We start from the raw sequence: 10,000 nt of genomic DNA on the forward strand, positions 1-10,000 counted from the left end.
CACACACCCACCCACCACCACCACCACACACCACCCCCCCCCCAACCGGAGCACGGAGGACCGGGGGAGGCTTCCCTTCAGGGCACGCTCTAACGGCCGGGATCGTGGGGGTCTTACGCGCGCCGAGCCCTCCGGGGGAGACGGCGGGGCTCTCGACGGCGCCCTGCCGGCGAAGGGAGCGGTTCCCCCCCTTGGCCTCGGGCCGCCGGGGCCTTACCTTACCGTCCTCTCGGCAGTTCTCACCCTTCCCGCCGACGGCGGACGTTTCTCAGGAGGGCGGCCCGGCTCTCCGGCAGCCCCTGCCCGGGCACACGGCCCTGGCGGCGGCGGCGGCTGCTGCTGCTGCTTTCCCAGGGACGGGGTTTCGACCGGCAGAAGAGCCGAGCGGCCGCGCCCGCAGGCGGGCACGGGTGGCAGCCGGACATCGGCGCGGCCGACCCGGCGGGCTGTAACAGAGAAGGCGACGTTAGCGAGAGCGTTACGGGGCCTTTTCGCTTCGCGCAAGCGCGCTCTCATCCCCCGGCAGGCCCCCGGAACCGAACCCCTCGCCTGCCGCCGCACGCGCTCGGGCACGCACCTGCGCGCACGCGGCCACCGCCCACCGCGTGCCCACGGACGCGGGCCTGCCCCGGCAGGCCCCCCAGCCCGAACCCCCCCGTCTGCCGCCGCACCCCCCAACAGCCCCCCCCCTCCCCGAACTCCTCGCGCGCGGCAGAGGCAGGTACGCGCGCACGCAAAGCAAAGAGCGGAAATCCCCCCCCGCCGACCCCCCTCGCCCCCCCCACCAGCCCGAACCCCCCCCCGTCTGCCGCCGCACCCCCCAACAGCCCCCCCCTCCCCGAACTCCTCGCGCGCGGCAGAGGCAGGTACGCGCGCACGCAAAGCAAAGAGCGGAAATCCCCCCCCCGCCGACCCCCCTCGCCCCCCCCACCAGCCCGAACCCCCCCCCGTCTGCCGCCGCACCCCCCAACAGCCCCCCCCTCCCCGAACTCCTCGCGCGCGGCAGAGGCAGACGCGCGCGCGCGCAGAGAGCGAAACTCGCCCCCCCACCGGCCCCCCTCTTGCCCTCAAGCCGCCCCCCCACCCCCACCCCCGTCCACCGCCCGCTTCACGGCGAATCCGGCCACCCGCTCCTCCTCCCGCCCGCAGGTTTCGCCGCTCCCGGGGAAAGACGACGGGAGACTTTAGGACCCAGCGGAGCCCCCGCCGGCTCCGCGCCCCGGCGGGAGAAGGGAATCCCGGCGGCAGAGGCAGAAACGCGCGCACGCAGAGAGAAACACGCTCCCGCCGACCCCCTCCCCACCCCCCCCCACCCAGCCCGAACCCCCCCCGTCTGCCGCCGCACCCCCCAACAGCCCCCCCCTCCCCGAACTCCTCGCGCGCGGCAGAGGCAGGTACGCGCGCACGCAAAGCAAAGAGCGGAAATCCCCCCCCGCCGACCCCCCTCGCCCCCCCCACCAGCCCGAACCCCCCCCCGTCTGCCGCCGCACCCCCCAACAGCCCCCCCCTCCCCGAACTCCTCGCGCGCGGCAGAGGCAGACGCGCGCAGCGCGCGCAGAGAGCGAAACTCGCCCCCCCACCGGCCCCCCTCTTGCCCTCAAGCCGCCCCCCCACCCCCGTCCACCGCCCGCTTCACGGCGAATCCGGCCACCCGCTCCTCCTCCCGCCCGCAGGTTTCGCCGCTCCCGGGGAAAGACGACGGGAGACTTTAGGACCCAGCGGAGCCCCCGCCGGCTCCGCGCCCCGGCGGGAGAGGGGAATCCCGGCGGCGCGACCGGTCTCTGACCCCGGCTGCCGAGTCTCTACCCCGCCCTGCCCGTGCCCCGGCTCCCGCCCTGCTTTCTCGGGCGGCGGGGACGGCCGGTCGCTCCTTCAGCCCGCCCGCCCGCCCCTGCCGCGGGTTGCCAACCGACAGAAGGAAGGAAGGAAAAGAACCGCAACCGAGCCAAGCGGGAATTTTCTCCGAAAAGAGAGACCGCGCCCCGCACGCCCTCTCCCCTGCCTACCTCTGCGCCGGGCTCCCCGCCTGCTCGCCGAGCGCTCTCGCCTGCTGCCGCAGCGGCATCCCCTCCTTTCCCTTCCCTGCCTTTGGCGCCAATGAGCCCGCGACCGTTAGCGCGGCGGGAACCCCCGCCTTTCAACCGCGGGCGGGGGGTGGGGGGGACACGCGCGCATGCGCAGGGCGCGCAGCTGCGGGCCCACCCCCCGCTCCCCCGCCCCGCTGCTCCGCGGAGGGGGGGAAGGGGAGAAGGGGGAAAATGACGGCGAGGGGGAAAATCTCCCCCATCCCGCCGCGCGTACACCCACAACCCCCTCCCCCCCCGCAAAGACCTCACACAGCCCCCCTCTCCCCCCCGCCCGCAGCCCCCCGAGCCAAAACCGAGCGGAACGGAAAAGCCCACCGCGAGAGGCGAAAGCCGGCGAGCGCCCGGCGGCGCCGGCACCCGCCGCCGGATCGGGGCCGCCGGTCCCCGAGTCCGCCGGCGGCCGGCGAGCTCGCGTCGCGGCGGGGCGCCGGGCGGCTCGCGGCGGGGGCCGCCGGCTCTCGCCGACCCCGGCGGCCGGGGAGGCAAAGCGGCGGGGGGAAAAGCACCCGCCCCGGCACCCCCGCCCCACCGCGCGCGCCCACACGCGCAGCCCCCCCAACGCCCTCAGCCCCCCCACGCCCCCCCTCGCAGCCCCCCGAGCCAAAACCGAGCGGAACGGAAAAGCCCACCGCGAGAGGCGAAAGCCGGCGAGCGCCCGGCGGCGCCGGCACCCGCCGCCGGATCGGGGCCGCCGGTCCCCGAGTCCGCCGGCGGCCGGCGAGCTCGCGTCGCGGCGGGGCGCCGGGCGGCTCGCGGCGGGGGCCGCCGGCTCTCGCCGACCCCGGCGGCCGGGGAGGCAAAGCGGCGGGGGGAAAAGCACCCGCCCCGGCACCCCCGCCCCACCGCGCGCGCCCACACGCGCAGCCCCCCCAACGCCCTCAGCCCCCCCACGCCCCCCCTCGCAGCCCCCCGAGCCAAAACCGAGCGGAACGGAAAAGCCCACCGCGAGAGGCGAAAGCCGGCGAGCGCCCGGCGGCGCCGGCACCCGCCGCCGGATCGGGGCCGCCGGTCCCCGAGTCCGCCGGCGGCCGGCGAGCTCGCGTCGCGGCGGGGCGCCGGGCGGCTCGCGGCGGGGGCCGCCGGCTCTCGCCGACCCCGGCGGCCGGGGAGGCAAAGCGGCGGGGGAAAAGCACCCGCCCCGGCACCCCCGCCCCACCGCGCGCGCCCACACGCGCAGCCCCCCCAACGCCCTCAGCCCCCCCACGCCCCCCCTCGCAGCCCCCCGAGCCAAAACCGAGCGGAACGGAAAAGCCCACCGCGAGAGGCGAAAGCCGGCGAGCGCCCGGCGGCGCCGGCACCCGCCGCCGGATCGGGGCCGCCGGTCCCCGAGTCCGCCGGCGGCCGGCGAGCTCGCGTCGCGGCGGGGCGCCGGGCGGCTCGCGGCGGGGGCCGCCGGCTCTCGCCGACCCCGGCGGCCGGGGAGGCAAAGCGGCGGGGGGAAAAGCACCCGCCCCGGCACCCCCGCCCCACCGCGCGCGCCCACACGCGCAGCCCCCCCAACGCCCTCAGCCCCCCCACGCCCCCCCTCGCAGCCCCCCGAGCCAAAACCGAGCGGAACGGAAAAGCCCACCGCGAGAGGCGAAAGCCGGCGAGCGCCCGGCGGCGCCGGCACCCGCCGCCGGATCGGGGCCGCCGGTCCCCGAGTCCGCCGGCGGCCGGCGAGCTCGCGTCGCGGCGGGGCGCCGGGCGGCTCGCGGCGGGGGCCGCCGGCTCTCGCCGACCCCGGCGGCCGGGGAGGCAAAGCGGCGGGGGAAAAGCACCCGCCCCGGCACCCCCGCCCCACCGCGCGCGCCCACACGCGCAGCCCCCCCAACGCCCTCAGCCCCCCCACGCCCCCCCTCGCAGCCCCCCGAGCCAAAACCGAGCGGAACGGAAAAGCCCACCGCGAGAGGCGAAAGCCGGCGAGCGCCCGGCGGCGCCGGCACCCGCCGCCGGATCGGGGCCGCCGGTCGCCGAGTCCGCCGGCGGCCGGCGAGCTCGCGTCGCGGCGGGGCGCCGGGCGGCTCGCGGCGGGGGCCGCCGGCTCTCGCCGATCCCGGCGGCCGGGGAGCGAAATAGGCGTCCAGAGTCTGCTCAGGCAGACTTGCCGCCAGCAGCGGCGTCGGGGAAAATAAACAGATTATTATTTAACAACTGGTAATTCATCATCATAAGGAGCAATAAACCGACCGTAACAGTAATAGTAATAAGAGCAACAATAACGACTATTAAAAAAAAAAAAAATCACAACTGTTCCGCGCCCCTCCTCTTCCCCCCTCTCCCCGCCGCTCCGGGAGATCCGGGTGAGGGTTGCCCCTGTATTAGAGACGCCCGAATCTTGAAATAGGCGAAGGGGGGAGAAAATTAAAGAGCCAAAAAAAAAAAAAATCGAACATCCCCCCCCCCCAGCTCGGTCTGCTGTATCCCCATCAGGGCGTACCCAGTACCGGAAACGCTTGACTCTTTAAATCGGGGGACGAGGGCGAGAACGATAGTTAAGGAAAAAAAAAACCCACACGGTATAAATAATCCCCCCCCCACCCGCCCCCCCCGTAATCCTTCCACCCTGGGAGAACCGGGATACGGCAGCCGCGCCGTCCCGGTCCGGGTGGGTCTACCCGCCTCGGCAGCCGGCTGCCAGGTCTACTCACCTCCGGGACCGGTCCGGGCGTCCAGGTCTACCCGCCTCGGCAGCCGGCTGCCAGGTCTACCCACCTCCGGGACCGGTCCGGGCTGCCAGGTCTACCCGCCTCCGGGACCGGTCCGGGCTGCCAGGTCTACCCGCCTCGGCAGCCGGCTGCCAGGTCTACCCACCTCCGGGACCGGTCCGGGCGTCCAGGTCTACCCGCCTCCGGTCCGGGCTGCCAGGTCTACCCGCCTCCGGGACCGGTCCGGGCTGCCAGGTCTACCCGCCTCCGGGACCGGTCCGGGCTGCCAGGTCTACCCGCCTCGGCAGCCGGCTGCCAGGTCTACCCGCCTCCGGGACCGGTCGGCCAGGTCTACCCTGCTCCGGTCCGGGCGTCCAGGTCTACCCGCCTCCGGTCCGGGCTGCCAGGTCTACCCACCTCCGGGACCGGTCGGCCAGGTCTACCCGCCTCCGGTCCGGGCGTCCAGGTCTACCCGCCTCCGGTCCGGGGTGCCAGGTCTACCCGCCTCGGCAGCCGGCTGCCAGGTCTACCCGCCTCCGGGACCGGTCCGGGCTGCCAAGTCTACCCGCCTCCGGTCCGGGCTGCCAGGTCTACCCGCCTCGGCAGCCGGCTGCCAGGTCTACCCGCCTCCGGTCCGGACTGCCAGGTCTACCCGCCTCGGCAGCCGGCTGCCAGGTCTACCCGCCTCCGGGACCGGTCGGCCAGGTCTACCCTGCTCCGGTCCGGGCTGCCAGGTCTACCCGCCTCCGGTCGGGGATGCCAGGTCTACCCGCCTCCGGTCGGGGCTGCCAGGTCTACCCGCCTCCGGGACCGGTCCGGGCTGCCAGGTCTACCCGCCTCGGCAGCCGGCTGCCAGGTCTACCCACCTCCGGGACCGGTCCGGGCGTCCAGGTCTACCCGCCTCCGGTCCGGGCTGCCAGGTCTACCCGCCTCCGGGACCGGCAGGGCTGTCCGCTTGACCCGCCTCGGCAGCCGGTCGCCAGGTCTACCTCGCTCCGGCGGCACTTGGGCGTCCAGGTCTACCCGCCTCCGGTCCGGGCGTCCAGGTCTACCCGCCTCCGGGACCGGCAGGGCTGTCCGCTTGACCCGCCTCGGCAGCCGGTCGCCAGGTCTACCTCGCTCCGGCGGCACTTGGGCGCGCTGGTCTACCCTCCTCCGGTCCGGGCGTCCAGGTCTACCCGCCTCCGGGACCGGCAGGGCTGTCCGCTTGACCCGCCTCGGCAGCCGGTCGCCAGGTCTACCTCGCTCCGGCGGCACTTGGGCGCGCTGGTCTACCCTCCTCCGGTCCGGGCGTCCAGGTCTACCCGCCTCCGGGACCGGCAGGGCTGTCCGCTTGACCCGCCTCGGCAGCCGGTCGCCAGGTCTACCTCGCTCCGGCGGCACTTGGGCGTCCAGGTCTACCCGCCTCCGGTCCGGGCGTCCAGGTCTACCCGCCTCCGGGACCGGCAGGGCTGTCCGCTTGACCCGCCTCGGCAGCCGGTCGCCAGGTCTACCTCGCTCCGGCGGCACTTGGGCGTCCAGGTCTACCCGCCTCCGGTCCGGGCGTCCAGGTCTACCCGCCTCCGGGACCGGCAGGGCTGTCCGCTTGACCCGCCTCGGCAGCCGGTCGCCAGGTCTACCTCGCTCCGGCGGCACTTGGGCGCGCTGGTCTACCCGCCTCCGGTCCGGGCGTCCAGGTCTACCCGCCTCCGGGACCGGCAGGGCTGTCCGCTTGACCCGCCTCGGCAGCCGGTCGCCAGGTCTACCTCGCTCCGGCGGGACTTAGGCGCTGTTCCGGGGTGGCGGGTAGACCTTTTGTCCCCAGCGCTACTTCCAGCAGCCGAAGGGGTCGCTGTTTTACGCTGCCTCCAGTTACGTCATCGTAAAAGTCGGCGTGGTTGGCGCTCCTCCCCGGTGGGCAGAGCCTACGTTCTTGCCGCTGTCCGGGAGCGATGAACCGTATCTCCATATTAGGGGAACGGCATAGCAGCTAGGCTCCGGAGGGGAGCTAGCGAGGCGGAGGTGGCGCCCGCGGGTCTCCCGGCGAAGTGGAGCGCTGGATCCCGCGGGGGAGGGAAGGACAAAGACCGGCAGTTGGCAGTGGCCGGCACTCGAACGCGTACGGCCGGGGAAGACGGGGCACCTTCCCCGGTCCCGGAGGGGGACCCGATGAGGACAGGGAATCCTGGCGGCATGTGCCGCAGGATTCGGCCGGGGAGTGGAGAGCCTGCCGCGGCTTTCCTCGGCTCCGGAGGGCCCCCGATGATGGGCTGGGTGAGGAGAGCGGCGCCTCACCCTTTTTCTCCGGCCCTAAGCTGGAGCCCGCCGCGGCGCGGGGGAGAGCGCGGGTGGCCGGTGCCGGTGGCCGGCCAGCCCGGGGGGGGCGGCGGGCGGAGGGTTCCCGAGCCGGCGTCGGCTCGTTCCTCCGTCCCGGAGCAGGGGTGCCGCCGAGGAGGAGAGAGGGTTGCCGGCGGGCGAGGCGGCGTCGCCTCGTCCTTTTTCCCTCCGGCCCTAAGCCGGAGCCCGCCGCGGCGCGGGGGAGAGCGCGGGTGGCCGGTGCCGGTGGCCGGCCGGCCCGGGGGGGGCGGCGGGCGGAGGGTTCCCGAGCCGGCGTCGGCTCGTTCCTCCGTCCCGGAGCAGGGGTGCCGCCGAGGAGGAGAGAGGGTTGCCGGCGGGCGAGGCGGCGTCGCCTCGTCCTTTTTCCCTCCGGCCCTAAGCCGGAGCCCGCCGCGGCGCGGGGGAGAGCGCGGGTGGCCGGTGCCGGTGGCCGGCCGGCCCGGGGGGGGCGGCGGGCGGAGGGTTCCCGAGCCGGCGTCGGCTCGTTCCTCCGTCCCGGAGCAGGGGTGCCGCCGAGGAGGAGAGAGGGTTGCCGGCGGGCGAGGCGGCGTCGCCTCGTCCTTTTTCCCTCCGGCCCTAAGCCGGAGCCCGCCGCGGCGCGGGGGAGAGCGCGGGTGGCCGGTGCCGGTGGCCGGCCGGCCCGGGGGGGGCGGCGGGCGGAGGGTTCCCGAGCCGGCGTCGGCTCGTTCCTCCGTCCCGGAGCAGGGGTGCCGCCGAGGAGGAGAGAGGGTTGCCGGCGGGCGAGGCGGCGTCGCCTCGTCCTTTTTCCCTCCGGCCCTAAGCCGGAGCCCGCCGCGGCGCGGGGGAGAGCGCGGGTGGCCGGTGCCGGTGGCCGGCCAGCCCGGGGGGGGCGGCGGGCGGAGGGTTCCCGAGCCGGCGTCGGCTCGTTCCTCCGTCCCGGAGCAGGGGTGCCGCCGAGGAGGAGAGAGGGTTGCCGGCGGGCGAGGCGGCGTCGCCTCGTCCTTTTTCCCTCCGGCCCTAAGCCGGAGCCCGCCGCGGCGCGGGGGAGAGCGCGGGTGGCCGGTGCCGGTGGCCGGCCAGCCCGGGGGGGGCGGCGGGCGGAGGGTTCCCGAGCCGGCGTCGGCTCGTTCCTCCGTCCCGGAGCAGGGGTGCCGCCGAGGAGGAGAGAGGGTTGCCGGCGGGCGAGGCGGCGTCGCCTCGTCCTTTTTCCCTCCGGCCCTAAGCCGGAGCCCGCCGCGGCGCGGGGGAGAGCGCGGGTGGCCGGTGCCGGTGGCCGGCCAGCCCGGGGGGGGCGGCGGGCGGAGGGTTCCCGAGCCGGCGTCGGCTCGTTCCTCCGTCCCGGAGCAGGGGTGCCGCCGAGGAGGAGAGAGGGTTGCCGGCGGGCGAGGCGGCGTCGCCTCGTCCTTTTTCCCTCCGGCCCTAAGCCGGAGCCCGCCGCGGCGCGGGGGAGAGCGCGGGTGGCCGGTGCCGGTGGCCGGCCAGCCCGGGGGGGGCGGCGGGCGGAGGGTTCCCGAGCCGGCGTCGGCTCGTTCCTCCGTCCCGGAGCAGGGGTGCCGCCGAGGAGGAGAGAGGGTTGCCGGCGGGCGAGGCGGCGTCGCCTCGTCCTTTTTCCCTCCGGCCCTAAGCCGGAGCCCGCCGCGGCGCGGGGGAGAGCGCGGGTGGCCGGTGCCGGTGGCCGGCCAGCCCGGGGGGGGCGGCGGGCGGAGGGTTCCCGAGCCGGCGTCGGCTCGTTCCTCCGTCCCGGAGCAGGGGTGCCGCCGAGGAAGGAGAGAGGGTTGCCGGCGGGCGAGGCGGCGTCGCCTCGTCCTTTTTCCCTCCGGCCCTAAGCCGGAGCCCGCCGCGGCGCGGGGGAGAGCGCGGGTGGCCGGTGCCGGTGGCCGGCCAGCCCGGGGGGGGCGGCGGGCGGAGGGTTCCCGAGCCGGCGTCGGCTCGTTCCTCCGTCCCGGAGCAGGGGTGCCGCCGAGGAAGGAGAGAGGGTTGCCGGCGGGCGAGGCGGCGTCGCCTCGTCCTTTTTCCCTCCGGCCCTAAGCCGGAGCCCGCCGCGGCGCGGGGGAGAGCGCGGGTGGCCGGTGCCGGTGGCCGGCCAGCCCGGGGGGGGCGGCGGGCGGAGGGTTCCCGAGCCGGCGTCGGCTCGTTCCTCCGTCCCGGAGCAGGGGTGCCGCCGAGGAAGGAGAGAGGGTTGCCGGCGGGCGAGGCGGCGTCGCCTCGTCCTTTTTCCCTCCGGCCCTAAGCCGGAGCCCGCCGCGGCGCGGGGGAGAGCGCGGGTGGCCGGTGCCGGTGGCCGGCCAGCCCGGGGGGGGCGGCGGGCGGAGGGTTCCCGAGCCGGCGTCGGCTCGTTCCTCCGTCCCGGAGCAGGGGTGCCGCCGAGGAAGGAGAGAGGGTTGCCGGCGGGCGAGGCGGCGTCGCCTCGTCCTTTTTCCCTCCGGCCCTAAGCCGGAGCCCGCCGCGGCGCGGGGGAGAGCGCGGGTGGCCGGTGCCGGTGGCCGGCCAGCCCGGGGGGGGCGGCGGGCGGAGGGTTCCCGAGCCGGCGTCGGCTCGTTCCTCCGTCCCGGAGCAGGGGTGCCGCCGAGGAAGGAGAGAGGGTTGCCGGCGGGCGAGGCGGCGTCGCCTCGTCCTTTTTCCCTCCGGCCCTAAGCCGGAGCCCGCCGCGGCGGGAGGGCAGAGAGCGGAGGGTTCCCGAGCCGGCGGCGGTTCGTTCTTCCGTTCCCCGAGGTGCCGGTGAGGAGGGTGTCGGCGGGCGAGGCGGCGTCGCCTCGCCCTTTCCTCCGGCACGGGCCGTACGTGGGGGGGCCCGTGGAGTCTGGCCCGCCCTGGCTTCCCTCGTTCCCGGAGGGCTCGGAGCGAGGGTCCGCAGGGCTCTCGCAGCTTTTTTTCGGTGTCCGAGTTTTGCTTTTACCGGTTTTTTTTCCGTTTCCGCTGTTTTTTTCTCTGTACCCTTTGCTCTCCTTCCCCGGGGTAAGCGACTGCCCGCGGGGAGGGGCAAGACCGGCGGCCGGCGGCGGTCGTCCG

Source organism: Numenius arquata, unplaced genomic scaffold (assembly GCF_964106895.1).
Source record: "Numenius arquata unplaced genomic scaffold, bNumArq3.hap1.1 HAP1_SCAFFOLD_1507, whole genome shotgun sequence".
NCBI lineage: Eukaryota > Metazoa > Chordata > Aves > Charadriiformes > Scolopacidae > Numenius > Numenius arquata.